Source organism: Pteropus medius, unplaced genomic scaffold (assembly GCF_902729225.1).
Source record: "Pteropus medius unplaced genomic scaffold, Ma_sr-lr_union100, whole genome shotgun sequence".
NCBI lineage: Eukaryota > Metazoa > Chordata > Mammalia > Chiroptera > Pteropodidae > Pteropus > Pteropus medius.
Genome location: NW_024349519.1, coordinates 25,664,284 through 25,684,634, shown reverse-complemented (window position 1 = coordinate 25,684,634; position 20,351 = coordinate 25,664,284). Strand labels below are relative to the sequence as shown.

The window sequence follows — 20,351 nt, the reverse complement described above, 5'->3', positions numbered from 1 at the left end:
GGGAAAAATGAAATTGGTCCCATTCCACACCCTATTCTCAAAAACCAAGTCCTAGTGATCTGAAGACCCAGATGTGAAGGCAAATCTCTAAAGTTTTGCAAAGATAACATAATGGAATGCTTTATGACTTCAGGATACAGTTTTCTTGAACAAAAAACAAATGCACAATCATAAATGAGAAGATGAACATATTTGACTATATTAACTTAAGAACTGCCATTCATCAAAAACTCCATGAAGAGAGTAAAAAAATAAACCACAAACTGAGAGAAGATATTTGCAGCACAAAGAAGTCACAAGAATTTGTTTCTAAACTATTTAAGGAACTCTTTAAGAATCAATAAAAAACTAACAAACCAATAGGAAGATGAGCAACCAAAAAATAAAACAAAACAAAACAAAACAAAACCCTACCCATGAATTTAAAAGAAAAGGAAAACAATTAGCCTATAAACATGAAAGTATGTCCGACTACATTTATAATTAGAAAAATGAAGAATTAAAATCACAGTGAGGTACCAGTACAAATCCACCGAAATGGAAAAAAATTTATAAGTCAGACAACTTCAAGTTGCCAAGAATGTGTAGACCCAAGAAATCTCATTAAATGCAGAAGAGTGTAAACTGCTTTATAAAAACAATCTTCTTTTGAAAAGTTGCCTTTACCTAGGTAAAGCTGCATATACAACCGTACAACCCACCAAATCCAGTCCTGGATATACACTGGGGCATCTACTCTGCACAAGTGCCCAAGGAGACATGTAAAAATGCTCAGAGCAGCATTGTTCATAATAGGGAAGAACTGGACACAAACCAATGCCCACAGCTCTATCTATAGAACATAAGACTACAGAGCAGTAATTATAAATAAGTATTAGTCATCTACATGGATAAATTCAAAATTTTAATTTTGTGTTGACCTTAATGTGTTCTTTTTATTGTAGTCCATGAACATTCTCCCTATTGATTTAGGTACTCCTTGATTTCTTTCTTTAGCATTTAGGAGCTTTAAAGATTACAGTTTCTGTACATTAGGTTTATATCTATGTATTTTATTATTTGGAAGCTATTGTAATGGTATTGTTTTAATTTTGGTTTCTAATTGTACACTGCTAACTTATAAAAATACTGGTTTAATTTATGTACATATCGTACCCGCAAGGAGACAAAGTGTAAATCCCTACTCCCTAAGTACATGGTGACTTCCTTCCCAAGAGGACAGTATGGAAAGAGAAGAAAAAAGTAAGTTTATAGTAAAAAAAAAAAAATCTTGACAGCCAAATGAAGGTCAACATCAGTAGTAATAAGTCTTAGAAGCACCTGTGCTAATGGTGGTAGATGACAGGCTAGGGGGCCAGTAGATAGGGTGATTTAATTTGAAGTTCAATTTCATTTGTATTCTCTGTGTTCCTATAAAAAGTGCTCTCTAACCCCAGAAGGCATGCTGTAAATATCAACTAACAGTTATTGACAAGATGCCTGTCTCTCTGGTCAATATAGTCAGTAATATCTTCTTCATGACTTTCAGATAAACCAAAACACAGCCCATAAGGTGGTGTCCTTAATATGTGCAGTAGTTAACAGCCTTTACTATATAACCTCTATACCTACTACTGCAGTATAAAGATTACAAGAAGCAGAATTTTCCTTATGCCACTATCTGGTAAACTTCTCCAAATATAGGACAATTGTAGGTAAGGGTTTTCAAGAGAAAAAAAAAGTAGTTCATTTGTCACCGGAGCACTTAAAATACAACATTTGGCATCAGAATCAGATGCATACAAGGTTTACACATAAGATCTTGAATAGAAGCAGAAACTCCATTTCTTGGCACCATTTACAAATTCGAATACCTTTGTTAAAGGCATACCAAAGGCAAAACTCGTATTTCCACAACCCCTGCATTTCTCCAGGCTCCTCTTGATACAAAATAACATATTCCACTGGACTCTGCAGTAAAGGAGAAAAGTCTCAGCTTAACTATAAAAAAAGCAAATGTGTAAAATTTTTTCTACTATTGGCTGCCACAAAAATTTAGAATGTTTACCAAAAGTCAGCCTGACAAACAATAAACTAGCTTCCACTAAGAAACAGAAGACAGCTTTCCTTCTGCTCCTTCTCTTTTTGCAAATTAAATCTTAACTTTATTTTAGCAACTCCCAAGGAAAAATTAGGACTTCCAATCCTGATTAATCTACATTCTCCTCCGGTTTCAGGGTGCTGGGCCCCCAAACCCTCAAGTGACTCCCTAGGCAGCTTCTACTTACGCACTTCTTTCACTGCCCCTTCAGCTTGAGAGAGACAAAGAGACAGAGAGACAGAGAGACAGAGTGTTCCAGAAAGTTTCATGGCTTTATTTATGATTTATATGTGAATCTCTCAGCATACGGATAACACTTGGTGACAGAAGATTCCGAAATGACCAGCCACAGATGCTTCCAACCTTCTGATTCCCTATAACCATTCCAGATTGGATCCGGGCCACTGTGTTTGAGAAAGTCAGGCTTGTTAAGGTATAAATACATAAAATTCACCTTTTGGGGGTACGGTTCTACTACTTCTGACAAATGCGTACTACTATACAACCACCACTCCAATCAAGAAATAGAACGTTTCCATCACCTCCGAAAGTCCCCTCATCCCCTACGTAGTCAAGCCTCCTCTACTCCTGCCACCACAGACCTGTTCTCTGCTCTGACAGTTCTTCTTGCTCAAGAATGTCATCTAAACCAAATCACACAGTAGCCACCTGAATTTGGCTTCCTTCACTTAGCCCATGCATTCGCCACGTGGAGTGAAGGTGATACCATCTGCAAAGAGGTGAAAACTGTCATTCGCGGGTGCAAAAATCTGAGGTCTTTCAACAGTTTTCAACGGTCTGGGAACTCCAAACAGCTACAGTACATATAAGACAGACGATATATTTGTGGTATTAAAATTTCATGAGGGTAATGGGCAATTAGGGAAGAAAATATGTAAAAGGGCTGGAGCAGGCATACTATTACTTTTTTAAAAAGGGGGTAGAAGGGAGGTAGGTGGGGTGAAACGGGTCAAATATGTGGTGACAGAAAGAAATCTAACTATGGGAGGGGATCGCACAAAAAAAGAAAGAAAATAAATAAAAGATTGAGAAACACTGATTTAGCACAACGCATCTGAGATTCATCCATGTTGTTTCATGTATCAATAGTCTGTTGCTTTTTACTATTGATAGTATTTTGGTATTTAAGTGCCAGTTTCTTTATTCATCAATTGATGGACACATATTTTCATTTCTCCCTAGGAGTGGGATTTCTGGATTGAGGGGTAAAGGTAGATTAAAGTGTTTGCCAAGGAGCTATACCATATTGCGTTCCCACTAGCAATGTATGTGAGTTCCAGTTGCTCTCCATTCTCAGCAGCACTTGGTATTATCAAGTTTTTTCGCTTCTTTATTTATTTGGCCATGCCAATAGGTATGTAGTGGTATCTCATTATGGTTTTAACTTGCATTCCCTGATGACTAACAATACTTTCTTAGCATCTTTCATGCATTTATTTTCCATCAATATGTCTTCTTTGGTCAAGAGCCTGCCCAAATCTTTTGCCCATCTTTTATTATGTTGTTTGTTTTTCTATTACCGTGCTATGAGAAAGGGGTTGGTTTTAATTGTGGCTGAAATGAAGGGTTTTTTTTTTTTTTTTTTTAGAAAGTTAGGGCTTTGACAAGAGGGAATATGTTTATCAAATAAGTTGTATGCACCTACCACACAACTTTCCTTATAAAACTATTATACTTTAACTACCATAATATTCATAGTTCCTAAATAGTTACATAATGTTTTTGTTTTCTATAATGTTTTCTATTTCTAAAATGTTTTTGTTTTTGTTTTGTTTCTTTCTAGGGTAAAGACAAAGCCTATATAATCTTTTTAAATTAATGCTTAGGTCGAACTTGACAGCTATCACACTAGGCCAATGTCTTTAAATTTCTTTGACTAGAGCCATCTTAAAGGAGCTAAATTCTTCATAAGCCATCTCCTCCATCCACTATTTCTACTCTGTTTTGGAAAAAGAACTCAGTACTAACAGACACTTGTGGCTATGTAAGAAAAGTCTGGGGAAGACTTTAGCAATGAGCATATATATGGGATGTTTCCTATTTTAACCATAATTCATTGATATCTGAAGTTTTGTTACTGGAAAAGCGAGGGTAAAAAAATAACCACTGTTGTAAACATATATCACTACATTGAGTTAAAATAACCCAGAGGACCAAAATCAAGATAATAACACTCGGCTAACTGAAATTAATAATTAGAAAACAAAAGAAGCAATTGAAAACAATGACTACCTCAAGACAACACTAAATATGAACATCCTTCCTGAACATTGCCCTGTACAAGGCATGCAAGGTATACTCAGTATGTGTTAAATAAACGAATGACCAGAAGAAAACTGTGAAATTCCAGCTACCTGTTAGGTACCTGTAATAAATAAATTTTGCAAAGTTGTGTGTCAGCCAACTTCTTGGCAGAACACTGAATTAAATTTCTCAGCAAACTCTACTAACGTGCTAATTGCTGTTAACAAACAACAAATTGTAATTACCTTTACAAACTCATTCATTGGGCTTTAAAAACCACCTTATAGAATTGCATATCATTTTCTCAAAGATTAAAAAGAAGTGCCTTTTTTATGCACTTTCCACTACATCAGCATTTTGACCAGGTCACTGACCAGGATGATCTCAACCAGTCTCAAAATATCAATTACCGTTGTTGTAAATATGTATTAATCACTATACAATAACATCTCCCAAATTAATATCTTAAGACTAACCTTCTCTCCTGAGACTAGACTCCAATAGTAAAGTGACCACTCGACTTCTCCACCTGCATGTCTCACAGATGCCTTAAACTCAACAGGTCTACAGTTGAACTCAACCTTGCCCTTCCTTACTGTTAACTAACTTGCTAAATGATATCATCATCCATTCAACTGCTCAAGCCTAAAAGTCAATCCTCTGTTGCTCCCTTAACATCCCACTAATCAACAGATCTTCTTGTTGCTTAGCGTTAAATTTCTTTTATATACAGTTACTTAACTTCCATCTCCACTGCCACTATTTGACCAAGTCAACAACACCTCCTGCCTAAACTACTGAAATGGCTTACTAGTTATCTTCCACCTCTACAATACTATCCCTCCTCCGTTAATCGGTTTTCTACTTCCCATAGACTGGTTAAATAAGCTACAGTACATATTTACAATAGAATATTATGTAGGCATAAAAAAGAATGAAACAGGCCTTTCTATACTGCCATGTAGTGATACATAAAATATGTTAACTGAAAAAAGTAAGGTATGTAGAACAGCCTATATAATATTTTGCTATTTGTATAAAAAAGGGCGAGAAAAAATAAACAGCTATGCATTTGCCTGTATGTGCACAGAATATCTATGGGAGGACACATAGGGGAAATGGAACTATGTCTCCAGGGAAAGGAATTAGAGGAGGGAAGACAGACATGGGAAGGAGACAACACTGCTATATCCTTTGTTATCTCCTCTTGAAAATCAAATTATGTCATTGTCTTTCCTATTTAAAGCATAAATAAAATCATAAGGAAAGAAAAATAAATCTTGCTCTCAGGATAAACTACCAAAACCTTGATCTAGCCTCTACCTAACTCTCCAATATTATATCAAGCCTTCCCTCTCTCTCCGTCCATGTCTCTATAAATCTAGATAGAAAGATAGATGGATGGATAGACTGACAGATCAAGCGCTCGATTTCTCTTTCTCGTGCCGCATCTGCACTAGATTCTTTCAAAACCTCCAAGACATCAAGTTTTGCCCTGCTCAGGCTCTGCACATGCTCTCTCCTTTGTCCCCCAAAATGGTTTCATCCAACCCCTTTTCTAGCTAACTCCCTTCTGGTTTCCATTTAAATGTCACTTCTTCAGTGCCCCAAGAAAACTTCCCTGACTCCCAGAGTAAGCAAAGGGCCACACAGCACACTGCTGTTACACCTTGCACTTCTCTTCTTAATGCTCACGAAGCTTAAAACAAAACTTCCGTCCTATATCTGTTTACACATCTAGACTCCGAACAACATAAGGACAGCGGCTGGGTTTGTCTTAGCAAACAAGAAGAAATTTGGCACCCTGAAGGTACAGAAAAACGCCTCATGTGCAGTTTCCAGGAGAGGGGAAGGTGACTTGCCACGAATCTGGAGCAGACAGGACCTGACACGAACCCTCACACAACACAGGCACTCAGACACTGGCTGAACGAATAAACACGTGGACAAATGAAGAGACCAGGGTTTGGATCTAGCTTAGACACCTACTGACAGGGTCACCTGTGGCAGATTATTTAACCTCTGTAAACATCATTTATAAAATGAAAACAGTCACATCTGCCTCTTAGAGTTTCTATAAAGGACTAACAAGATACCAAAGAATCATGCATATCATCAGCGCCCTGTGGAAACCAAGGAATGAATGACCCAGGCATCCCCAGTAAGAAATGAACAGAACCAGAGCTTATATCCCTCACGGTTCAAGAGATTGCTCTACCATGATGAAAAAAGAGGCATCTTTTATTTAGCATAAAAACCAAGACTCACAGATAAAACTAAAAGAGAAAGATACTTTGGAATAGAGGCAATGTTATAGTGAACAAGACAACAGCAGTAGAGGCTGCAGCAGCCTGTATGTAGAGTTCCCAGGCGAGAGAAGAGCAGATGCTGAAAGTGAAGAAAAAGGCCAGAGACAAAGGGCATGACAGCCCTGCACCCTGGAGAATGGGAGGAGGGGGCTATGCCCTACTGCAGAACGGACAGATTCTGCAGCTGCACAAAAGATCAAAGACTGCAGAGCTAGGTCTATCACAAAAGCCATTAAAGCCATGGAGTCTAACCTTTTCTCATGAAAGGCACGGGGCCAGGAGTATACAAATGGTTAAGCTAAACGTAATGAGAAAATGGACATCTGCACAGTACTTGGAAAGAATAAGTACACGAATATTTGATGGATTGGTACAAATTGATTCATCTAACCTGTATATTATCAAGATTAGAAAGGGCAGCTATACAAATTCTTGGCACCAGCAGTGATGAGAAATATACCACCTTGTGAGGTGACCCATTCCATTCTTCAACAACTGAAAGAATTAGATTGTGATTCACTATAAGGAAAAAGATGCATGTCTTTTTATTGTGTCCACTGGTCCTAGCATTCCCAGGTGAGGTCTAAGCTTTCTTTCCCATAACAGACTTTCAAATATTTGAAGATTGTTATAATTAGGTGACCTCATGTTCTCATTTGCCCAGGACAGTCGTAGTCTATGCCCACCAACCCAGCATAATTCTTAAAAGTGCCCTCTTTCATTCTCAGAGTCTTGGTTTGGACAGTAAATTATATGCTCACCCAACCTGAGATACCTCCCCAGGACCTCCCCAAATACTCTCTTCTTCAGACTGAGCATTGACCTTCTCACCAACCATTTTTCCTGTGACATAATTCCCAGTTCCTTCACCATCCCCTAAGCCCTTAGCTCTGCATGACCTCCAGGTGACCGATGTCCTTAAACCAACTACAAATATATTCTCAGTATAATGTCACGGAATAAAGTCAGAATTTCTTCTTCTGATCATATAAGAGCACCTTAGCATTTTCGGAAAACAGATCACACTGTTTATTATGTTGAGCTCAAACTATCAATTAAAATTGTTCAGTCCTTTCCCTTTGTATGTCCACCAGGCAATACTGTATTTAAACAACAGTTTTAGATCCCGATGCAATGTCTTACACTGTTGCATTAGATTTTATTTACTTGATTACCTCAATCAAGTCTACAATACATTAGGATACTGATTCTGTCATACACTTTATCTTGACCCATTTTATCCTATCTGCAAGTCTGATAAATGTATATTTTCCTCTAAGATAGTGATGAAAAAGACTGAACTTGGAGCTATTGTCAAAATCCCAGAACAAGCCCCAAATAACCTCCTCTCCAGGTTCCACAGATCCCTCATGGACGCTTTAGGGTATGGTCACTCAATTACTAATATGCCTAACTAGAAGGTTAACAAGTCCATATTTCATCATGTTCTTCATAAAATGTAAAATATCTTGTCTAGATATACAGTAGCCCCCCTCTCCACAGATACATTCTAAGACCTCTCGTGGATGCCTGAAATCGTCGATAGTACCAACACCTATATATACTATATTTTTTCCAATAGATCCATACTTATAATTTATAAATTAGGCAGATTAAGAGATTAACAATAACTAGTAATAGAACAATTATAACAATATACTGTAATAAAAGTCATGTGAATGTAGCCTCTCTTCTCATTCTCTCAAAATATCTGATAACGAAGACCACTACAAAGTGACTAACAGGTGGGTAATGTATACAGTGCAAATACACTGGACAAAGGGATGATTCACATCCCACCGGGAAAGTATAAGATTTTATCACACTACACAAAATGGTGTGCAACTTAAAACTTATGAGTTGTTTTTCTTTTCTTTCTTTTTTTTTTTTTTTTTTAATTTTTTTAGGCAAGGCAACCCTTGGTTGACCTCACAGATTTCAAGGACCTTGTCAGCTTACAATCCCTTATTTTTTAATTTTTTATGCCTATAGCGTGGTCTCCCATCCAAGTACTAATCAGGCCCAACCCTGCTTAGCTTCCGAGATCAGATGGGATTGGGCTTGTTCAGCGTAGCATGGCCATAGACAAAACTTATGAGTTGTTTATTTCTAGAATTTCCCATTTAATATTTTCAGATCATGGTGACTGTGGGTAACTGAAACCAGGGATAACGAAACCACAGATAAGTAGAGGATTACTATAGTAAGCCTACCGTGTGAGACTATTTTGGAACATGTTATTTTGGAGGTAACATCTGGATGTCAATGTAGAAATATCGCGAAAACAGAGAACAAGGACAAAAGTTTATTCGCCCACAAATATTCACCAAGTTACTCAATAAATACAGCTTCTCATATGTGTCAAGCACTGTGGCTGGCCCTGATGGTACAAAAGCAACAAGGTAATGGCCCCTACCTGCATGGAATTTTGAAAAACACTCATTTTTAAAGAGGTAAAAAAAGAGCCAAATGGAAAAAATAACTGAATAGGGAGTCAAAAATTAAGGTGGAGAACAAGGAAGATGTCTTATAGCAGGAGTCAAGGAAAGAGACTTGATGAGGAAAGTGTGAAAAGAGACCTTCACCTTGGATCATGGAAATGACAGGTACACATGTCACTAGAAGGCAGACTAGTCTGCAAAGAAAAGGTGAGAGTGTGGCCTTGAACATGTTCAACAGTCATGGGAAAAAATACTCCTGATGATTCGAAGATTAAATGTGTAAAATGATTCCTTTTTTAAAAAAGACTAGAAGAAAAATAAATGAATATTTTCATAACCTTCACATAGAGATGGCCTTTCTAGGCATTTTACAAAACCCAGGGGAAAAAAAAAAAAGGAAAAGACTGGGAAATTCGATTCAATAAAAATTCAAAACATTCAACCCTGCACCTAATTCAAAATGCAACTAATCTTAAAGTGTAGTAAATAATACAGAATTTTAGTACAGCGTTCTGCTTCCTTCTTATAATTCTTTTCTCATTTTCACACATAAGTATAAATAAACTAGTGTGTGCATACGTAGGCCACAGAAGACTTTCTAAATCAGTTATTTCTCATATTCATCCAACCAGGTTTGATGTAAAAGCTAATCTATCCTTTGACCTGAAAATATAGTAACGTGTAAATCCTGGAAAGTTCTAAGGAAATTGCTTCTATTTTATCTGCAAAAGCTCATCTGCTATTCCTAAGAAACCCCTAGTTTTATTTGCCTTGAAAATAACAAGAGTGGGTAGAAAGAACATTATATGTCTACCACCAAATCATATTCTGAGGCACATACTGAATATTTTGAGGAGCCCCATGATGCCTGCTAGGTTGAGAAAAACACGGATCATTGCATCTGATCCTCTTTTCTGCCATAATAGGATCCCAGAGGATTAAATTTAGCAACAAGCTCCCAGTAGCAATCTTTACTACAGAATATATAACCCTGGAAGAGCAGCACTGGCTTCATCTCTCAAACGATCCATAACAATAACTGGTTCTCACCCAGTTCTGGTCAGAGGTGGACAAAAGTTATCTGAATATTTGAACGGACAAGATGGCAGCTTCTCAGTTGAGGACAAACAGGCTCACAGAGACAGTCTCTGCAGAAGCAGGAAAGAGTGGACAGGTGGAGGAACTGGACAGGGCTGTGAAGTAAGCCGGGGTCCTAGGGCATAAAATTTGAGGAGGCACTAGCCCTCAGGGTCATGCAATGCAACGCCAACTCGCACCTGCAGAAGCTGGAGAATGAGTGCCTCCCTACGTCCTGTACTCTAGGCCTCACCTTGTGAGGTGTCCGGCCACAACCAAGTCCAGCCCTGGAAGGAACAGTGCCAATGCTTCTCATCTCACCAACCGGATGCATTCATGAGAAAGTCTTAAAGGCATTCCAATCCAGTACAGCTTGGAATACGGGGTGTTACTTCTCTCTTCTACTTTGCAGGGAGGAATATGGGAATGAGTGTGACTTCTGCTAGAATGCTGATGATAAATAAACACCTACAGACTGGAGGCAATTCAAATAAGAAGTGTACAGTTTTCTACTTTGATATTAAAAAAATTCTTAAGAAGGCATACTAAACTGAGCATGGAAAGTTTTCAATACGCTTAATGTTATGTGGGGGTAGGAGAGAGTAAGAAAAGGACAATATTATAAAATTTTAGACCCAATATTACATGATGTAATACTAACATAAATATTTCTAATTTTAATTTTCTTCACAATTGAGCACATAGACAACTGTCTGAAATCAAATAGGCATTTGATTGAAAGGAAGGATTCATCACATTTTTCACTAATATTCATTTTCAAATTTTTATAAAATAACAAATTTATTTGAAATATATGAAATTATGAAATATAACATAATTACATAGATTATATATTCATATAATAAATATAAAAATAATAATATGGCTTTATAGGCAACGACAGCTCCAATACCAACACAGAACAGCTGTCAGGGAGCACCCATAAATAGCTAAAAATGTCTGTCAGATCATTTGACTTCAGCTCCTGAAGGCAGATTTCAGGGTGCCCTTGAACTGTGGGTCATTTGAAAATAGAACTGGTGAAAATTGAGGATGCACCTATACTTCATTCCAGGAAGGCATACCTTGTTTCACGTAAGAGCTTCCAGTTCTGAGCATGAAGATGATTGAAAGGAAAGACTGCAATTCTAGGCTAGTCTCACCCCCTCTCCAATGCCAAACACACACTAAAAGCAGCCCTCACAACTCCGTGTGAGCTCCAAACTCCGAGGCAGGGCATAGTGCTGGGAGATTTCATGCCCTTGGGACAATTTTTTTGGCCACACATTCCATCAGAAAAATTTAGTGTGTCTCGTCATTTCTATGCTTTTGTGGAGAAGTTTGTGCTATCATAGATTCTAAATTCTGACATAAAGAGGAATTCAAACCCAAATACTGATGAATACAAAATAATGATGAAATCATAACATATCAGAAACTTTGATACAACTAAAGCAGTGTTCAGTGATCTGTAGTAAAGAAAAAAGTTATCCTTGACCTCCTTAGGGTCTCTGGCTGGGTCTGAAAATTAACCTGACAAAGACTGAGTGACAGAGAAAAGCACAAGAGTTTACTTAATAAGTTTTATGCGACACCGGAGCCATCGTAAGGAAATGAAGACCCAAAGAAACAGCCCTGTGTGTCCATTTTTATGCTAGGTTTGATGAAGAGCTAACAGTTGCAGAAAAATCTGATGGGATAACATGTCTGGAAATCCATCAGATCAAATGAATATTCATAGTATTTAACTGTTAATACTAATAAATAAGTAATAATGAAAATAAATTAAGCAATCTCGAGTAACAGAAAATGAAAAACAAAGCAGAGGAAAGAAATGAATAAAAATAAAAGCAAAGAGTACTGACAATAAATTCAAGAACTGGTGAATTTAAGAAGAAATACCCAAATAACTGAGCGATTAGGTAATTTAAACCAGAAAGAGAAAAAAATAAAAACGCAAAACACTAAGTAATAAATGAGAACAGGAAAACAACCAAAGACACAGTAGAAAGGAGAGGAAGATTAAGGGATTATCTTGTCTAATAAATTTGAAAACACTGATGATTTTCCAAGAGACTACAAAAACCATATTTATCTCTGAATACAGGGAAAAATCTAATCAGCCATATAGATACCAAAACAATTATCCAAGAACTAACCTCCCTGAAAACTGTGAGATCAAGTAAGTTATAAATGTGAACACTACCAAATTGCAAGAAACATACAATTCGGTGGTACTTGAACTGTTCCACGGAAAAGAATGAAACCTTCCAAATTCTTTTTAGGAAGTCAGTACAACATCAAAAGCAAAATCTAATCAAGGGATCATCGAAAGAGAAGAAAAAAATTAGACTATTCTCATTAATATTAATGTAAAAATCCTAAATAAAATATTAGCAAATAAATTCCAGCAATACATTTTTAAATGACCAAGCGGGCTTTAAACCAAAATTCAAAACTAAGAAGTCTATTAATAAAATTCCTTATATTGCTTGCTTAAAGCACAAATTATTTCTAGTGAAAAGAAATGTGGAAAAATTCAAAATGTGTGTTTAATATACATCAAAACATAGAGACAAATGAATATCTACATCTACGGCACCAAGATTTAGGGAATGTGTTTTTCCTTCCTGCCTTCAGATTTAAAAACACAAAGAATTATAGATATCTTTTAGGACAGACCCCCTTACGCAATTCTCTCCTCAGAGGAAATTACTATCCTGATGTCAGGGTAGATCATTGCTTTCAAAATCTTGACCACATACATATGTATCCCTAAATGCTGTATACTCTAGTTTTGTAGGTTTAAAAAAATTACACAAATGATATGCTCACTATAAATACACTTCTGAAACTTGCTGTTTCTCTAAACATCACCATCAAGATTTTTCTGTGTTGATATATGTAGGAAAATTGTAGCTCATTTATTTTAACTGCTGTAAGCATTCCATTATATATAAACCATAACAGTTGTTTAATACAATCCTCTATTGATGGACACTTGGACTGTTGTCAATTCTCTGCTTTTACAACTTATGCTGCAATGAACTTGCATGTACATATATGCGAGAGTTTCTCTAGGATGTACAAATGGAATCCTGGGATGCAAATGTTTAAACTGACATACATTGCCAACTGCTCTCCTTAGTGGTAGAACTGATTCACACTACTATCAGCAGTGATGAAAGTTTCGATTTTTCCCACATCCTCTCCACACTTGATGTTATCAGGCTCATTACTTTTAGTAAATCTGATAGAAATGAAATGGTATTTCACTGGAGTTTTACTCTGCACCTCCCTCAGTCAGCACTAGTGAAACTGAGATCTTTCCACATAGTCATTGATCATTTGGGTTTTTTTCTGAAAACTGGTTATTATTTTTACTCCATTTTCTTCTGTGTTCTCATTTACAATTATGTCATACAGATATCCACCTACCTATAGTTTTCTAATAGCTTAAAATCTGCTTTTCCAAGTTGATTTTCCATATTAATCAACTTAAAAATTTTTGCATATGTGAAAGCACAAGGATCCAAATTTCAATTTTTTAATAAAGATGGCCTATTGTACCAGCACTGAATAATCTATTCTTTTTCCACTATTTTTGTAATGACTAAAATGTAGATAATGTTTACAAATCAGGAATAAAAATAGCAACCATCCAACAACAAAAAAGTAAAGAATATGAAGACTTAGTTCACAGAAAAGTAAAAAGTGGCTTTTAAAGAAATGAAAAAAATGAAAAAAAAAGTTCTCCCTCACTCATAATAGGTGAAAAATGCTATTTCACTGCCATTTTAACTTGCATTTCTCTTAACAGTAAAAAACATCAAATGTTTTGAAAAACAATGCTTGGTGAAGGTGTGGGAAACAGGCATTAATTCACAGGTTGGCGAGAGTAGAAATAGGTACCATATCCATGGAGAGCTAGTCAAACGACCTATCAAAATTGCAGATGCATATACCTCTGACCCAGCCTTTCACTTCTATCAATCTATTTGCAGGTAAGAGACAATGCTAATGTCAGGGAAGCACTGTTTGTAACAAAAATAAAAACTGGGAGCAACTTAAATGTCCATCAATGAAGAAATGATTCATAAATGGTTCAGTACATTCATAAGATAGAACAGTAAGTGGCAGGATATATCCTATGGAATGGAACAATTTCTTAAGCGAGGGGGGGGAAACAAGGTGCAAAATAGTATTACAACTGTATCAAAAAATAAAAAGCTAAGATATCTATAGACTGCATACGTATGCACATGTAGGTTTGTATATGCAGAGAATTATCTCTGGAAGAATACATAAGAAACTGGTGACTGGTGACAGATGTCTGCTTTTGGGAAGAGAAACTGGAAGCCAAGAGTGGTGGGAAGGAGATTTACTTTTCACTGAGCATCTTTGCTCTTGAATTTTGTAAGATGCACATGTATTATCTACTCAAAATTAAAATTAAAATTTTAATAATTTGAAGGAAAAAACTACTGACTGATTCTGTCTTTGCTAAAATAATGGGGCTCACCTCTTAGCAGGAAGGAGAAAGGGGATTTCATTTTGCCCCTAAAGACTGAGGACCACAATAACAGCAGAGCCGCAGAGCCCAGGAAAGACAGCAAAGATGGGGCAGGTAACAGAATTTTTCATACAAATGAATAAACAAGCAAATGAAGTTAGGAGTTTAACATTAAAGAGCATGAACATACCTACCTTAAGGTGTTGTGGTAAGAATTAAATGAGCTAAGACATGTGGAGTACCTAAAAGAGTGCCTGGCTTAGAGTAAACACTCTGTAAAGTTAAGATCATTATTATACAATCTAGGTTATACTCATACAGGTGTATATAAACCTACAGTTACCCCTCAGGTGACATATACAGTGCTGGGAAACACACCAAAATATTTGCATCCCAACCTTCAATGAATTTATAATTTAGCAGGAGAGACAAGAAACATGCATATATACTTATATACACACACACAGCCATTCATAAAAGTGAAACACATTATACCTTCAAATATTTCTCATATTGGATAAGAACTAATGATCTTTTGATTTCTGAAAAGGGACAAACGAGCTTAGCATACTGGAAAAATTTAAAGCCTAAGGTAAAATTCTGGCTCCCTGCCTTCTAATTAAACCTCAGTTTCTCATCTATACAGATAATGTCACCTACCTTCCAAAAACTGCTATGATATAAAGACAGACATGTATACCAAAGGAACAGAAAAGCAAGTCCAGAAATAAACCCTTGCATATATGGTCAAATGATCTTCAGCAAGGGTGCCAAAGATCCTTGATGGGGAAAGGTTAGTCTCTTTAACAAGTGATGAAGGGAAAACTGGATATCCACATGAAAAAGAATGAACTTAGACCCTTATCTTATACCATATGCAAAAATTAACTCAAAATGGATTAAAGACATAAATGTAAGACCTGAAACTATAAAACTCCTCTTAGAAAAGATAAGAGAAAGATTCATGATATTAGATTTGGCAATGATTTATTGGATATGACACTGGATATGAATATACACACGGAATATTAGTTAGCCTTCAAAAAGAAGGAAATCCTGCCACATGCAATAACATGAATGAATCTTGAGGACTTTATGCTAAGTGAAACACGCCAATTATAAAAAGATAAATACTACTTGATTCCATTTTTATGAGGTATCTAAGTAAAACTCTTAAAACTGTGGGTAGAATGGTGATTGTGAACAGCAGGGGAGGAGGAAAAGGGGAGCTGAGCTGGTCAATGGATATGGTTTCAGTTTTGCAAGGTGAAAAGGTTCTAGAGATTTTTTTGCACAACCATGTGCATATTGTTGATACTACTGTACTGTACACTTAAAAGCAGTTGAGATGGTAATGGTTATGTGTTTCTGATCACAATAAAAAGATGCTGTGATAATTAAATGAGATAATGTATTTAGCACACCTACCATACTTCTAGGCACATAAAAGGCCCTCGATAAATAATTGGGATATTATCATGATTATCAATTCTGAGAGCTCAAATGATGGTGGCTTTTAAAGATACTAAAATAACCAAATGAAATTTAAATCAAGTAATAAAAAGTAAGCAAAGAGACGGAAAAAGAGGAAGGCTGGTTTACGTACACACACAAGCACACACAGAGACACACACTGCTATCGATCAGTACACCTGCTACAGTCAGGCCAAGTTATTAGGTTAAACGACTTACCAAGAAGGCTCAATGCTATCAACAGTTTTCCACAGAGAAATGCATTTTTTTATATATATTACTTTAGTTGAGGGATGAGCAAACATTTTGTAAAATGGGCCAAATAATATTTTAGCCTTTGCAAGCCATACGGTTTCTATCACTACTCGACTCGGCCATTACAGTATGAAAGCAACAATATGCACACAAATGGGCATGGCTATGCTCTAAAAATTTTATCATGGGCAGTGAAATTTGAATTTTATATAATTTTCACACTTCATGAAGTAAATCTTCTTTTGATATTTTTTTAACCATTTAAAAACGTAAAAAACGCATGGTTAGGTTACAGGCTATTTAAAACAACAACAAGAACAGGTTGGGGCAGGATCTGGCCCGCGGGCCAGAGCTGGCTGACAACTGCCTTAGTACAGTTTTCATTGAAACAAAAGAAGAAAGATATTTTCTGTTTAGATGATGTTTACTGTATAAAAAAGTTTTTACTTTATAAACTAATTTTGTAACTAAGTCATTGAAAACTGGATAATGCTTATTTTACCTGGCAAAATTAAAATACGTAAATATTAAAACTGTTCTCTCCACTGACAACCAACAGATCAGGAACATTTTCCTACCTCTATATTAAGGTAACAATGATACAAAAAAATTACACATATTAACAATTTCATTGTTTTCCTCCACAATATTATTTTTTTTAATGTTTTATGTTTTCCATCAATCTTATATCAGAGGAATTTAAGAGACTTTCCCCCAAAAACACAGACCAGGTAAAATTAAACAATATTAAATATGAATGAGAATTTATAAATATCATGATTTTAACTCTTACATTATAAATATGAAATATTTGATTTTTCTTCTCTGTAAAGAGAGTTTTTATTTAAATAAACAGCAAATTATGTGTATAATAATAATTCAAGTGGCTCAAAAGTAATTAGATAAAATCATGTCTTTTCCCCCAACCTGCAGTCTCACTCCCCAGAAGTGACCACTAAAAAAGATTGCATGTTCAGAACCATTCTAGTTGACAAATATCAGAATATATGAGTATATGCATATGTATTTCAACTCAAATGAAATCACAGCAGATACCTTTGTATCTCAGCACCAATACATCTTTATCAATTCATAGTATTTCATTCTATGTGCCATGATGATTTAACATGAATAAAGGTGTTTTCTCAATAAAAATTATATATACACACACCATTTCAGACAGCTGACCTTCTCACCTTGAAAATTCTAAAACAACTGGTTTTCCAACTACGTGATTCTTCATTTTCCTCCTCAAGACCAGAAAAGGAAAACCAGCTTTTTCCTGTTTCTTCAATCCCCAAAGTATTAATTTAGTAGGATTTAGTCTTAAAGTAGTAAAAACATCCTTTCTTTACTTGCAAAGGTGACTTTTCATCTCCACGACTGGGACATTACTTCTGATATCCTGATGAAATCAGATGTTCAGATGATTTCCATTTACACTGTGACTTTCTTTAAAACCCACCGACAAACAAATTCAAGGTCTCTGGATGGACTGCTTAAGAACTATATAATTATCACCACGGATGAATATCAGAATAAAGAATACAGGAGTAAAAGATGGACCGGGAAAAAGGAATTGAGAATAGTGGAAAGGAAATGAACTTAGTATACAGAGGCGTAGTCTTTTATGATTTACACATTAAAAACTTTCTTTAATGGGTTCAATGAATAACCATCTCAACTACTACATGCTCATTTTAAGTTCCCACTCTTATCCTAGAGTATCTTTTAGAGCTAACGCTACATCTGTGTTTTAAAAACTGGTATTTTTAACAAAAAATATTAAAATCTAATTTAAATTTTAAAAATTAAAATTAAAACTTTTAAGAAAACAAATCACTGTTCTGCAACACAAAGTGCATGGCTACACAGAGAGGCAAGTGTGAGGAGGCGCCTGATGCTCCCTTCTGAAAGGGGTGAGCTCCATGGGTTCTTCTAAAATCTTCATAGAGAAGTTATGTTTTCCTTCTGTGAACTGTGTGAAAGACTAGAGCGTCAGGGTTCCTTCTCCAGAGAGAGCTGGGGCAGAAGCGAGAATGCAGGGAAAGGACAAAGGGCACCTCTTAGCAGAGTTGCGTATTCTCAGAGGGAGAATTAATTACATTATCACTATAAATCCCTAAACTGGCCCGTTCCCAGACCTCATGCCTCTAAGTGAGGAGCCAGCTTCCATCGTCCAGCCACATTCCTAGCCCCTCTCGAGAGTGAATCCACAGAAATCTCAAACAGCGCTGCCTTCAGCAGGACCAGGGCAAGCTCCGCTTTCATTCAAATGGACTAACGTGTTTTCTCTACGACCACCACTAATTTAGGTAAACACTGCTAGTTTAAACAGCACGAAAGAGTATAATCAAAAAAAATCACACAACAGGACCCGACAGCAAGTCTAAGCAATCACCAGGAGTCAGTAAAATTTAGACAGAAGTCGGGTGGAAAGCAAATGCTGTCAGGACAAAAGAAGTCTTTAAGAATGAGATAAAGTGTTGTGTGGGGAGGACCAGAGACAAGGTTTCCAAAAACAAAAAAGTTGGGAAGTTTCTGATAAGTCACGGCCTTTCCGTGCAAACCAGCACACACCGCTTCTTTTTGGCCACAATAGGAAACCCAGTCAGACCACTGGCTAAAAGGACTCAACGCTTGGCTAGCCGGCTGCAGCCCCTTAAAGTCTTTCCTCATTTGAATAGTATTTTAGGAATGTTTTGTCAATGTGTCGGATGATTTTCACTTCTACGGCATTCTTGCCTTCACCATGATAATTATGGACATCCTAACAATTCATTTCATAGGCAGAACATTCCCAACTTTAAATGATGACCTTTTTTTAAACCGGCTAAAATTCATATATTTATTTGTCCACATTTTCTTTAAAAAGGTTAACTTTAACAACTGTTGCTCATAGCAACACAGGAACAAAAGATTTTTCACATGCATAATCTAAGCATTTAATTAAAATTCACAAACTTGGATCTCAAACCAAGCCAAAAGTAGCAATTTAAGAATACTAGATTCCCAAATAAAAGCAGATATACAACATGTTGTTAAGCCATCACAAAGGCAAAATAAGAAGTGCAGTAACTTGTGACACGGATAAAGGAATGCACAAGTTAAAAGATTCCTACATAATCACCGCTTTAGTGACTTGTATTTTCCAAGTAAGTTTCATGGCATAAGTAAATTAAACAAAAATACACCATCCTCCCTCTTAGTTTTTATTACTTCCCACTTATGAATGCTAGAGCCCGAATCCAGATCTAGGCAGAGTTTAAAGCAAACTATAACATGGCAATTTACAGAAAGATTATTTTTCCCCCAAGACTTAAATTCAACTACGACAGTCAAGGTAAAAAAGAATTCCAATCAAGGTCTGTAATTTACACATTTGCGGTGTAAACCAGGCATTCTCAGACAACAGATTGTCCACTAGGGTTTAAATCAATGAAAAAACAGAGAACTCTAGCAAAGAATCTGGGAGAACTGGGACTCAGCTTTATCACTTTGAAAATTCTCCGTTCTTAATAATCAGTTCACCTGTCCTCAAATGGGAGAGGGGGTGTGGGAGTGGGGAGGTACAGATAGTGTAGGGGACATATTTGGGAAGGGGAGAATTCCACAGAAGCTGTGGTACAAGGTCAAGGGCTTTTAGAACCAGAAGACAAGGATAAAAAGAATGTATAGCACATGAGATATCAGCGTCTAAAAGAACTTAGAGCATTGGAAAATGACAGCGGAAGTGACGGAATCAAATCAGGCTTTACTTGAGCACCCAATATGCGTAAGACATGGTGCCGGGACTCCTGTGAGGGGGCGTCGATAAACAACAGTGCATGATTCGACCAATGGAGACTAACAATTTTGGGGGGAAAATAAAAACTAAATTCTGAAAAAGTAATGGTCAATTGGAAGAGTCAAAACCTCACATATAATTTAGTTTTAAT

The 20,351-nt window shown here is 36.4% G+C and overlaps 1 protein-coding gene across 6 annotated transcripts in view; it reads right to left on the bottom strand.

Moving 5' to 3' along the window:
- The window catches only part of WWC2 (WW and C2 domain containing 2), a 170,712-nt gene that overhangs the window by 138,772 nt on the left and 11,589 nt on the right, over positions 1-20,351 (bottom strand). The window lies entirely within an intron of this gene.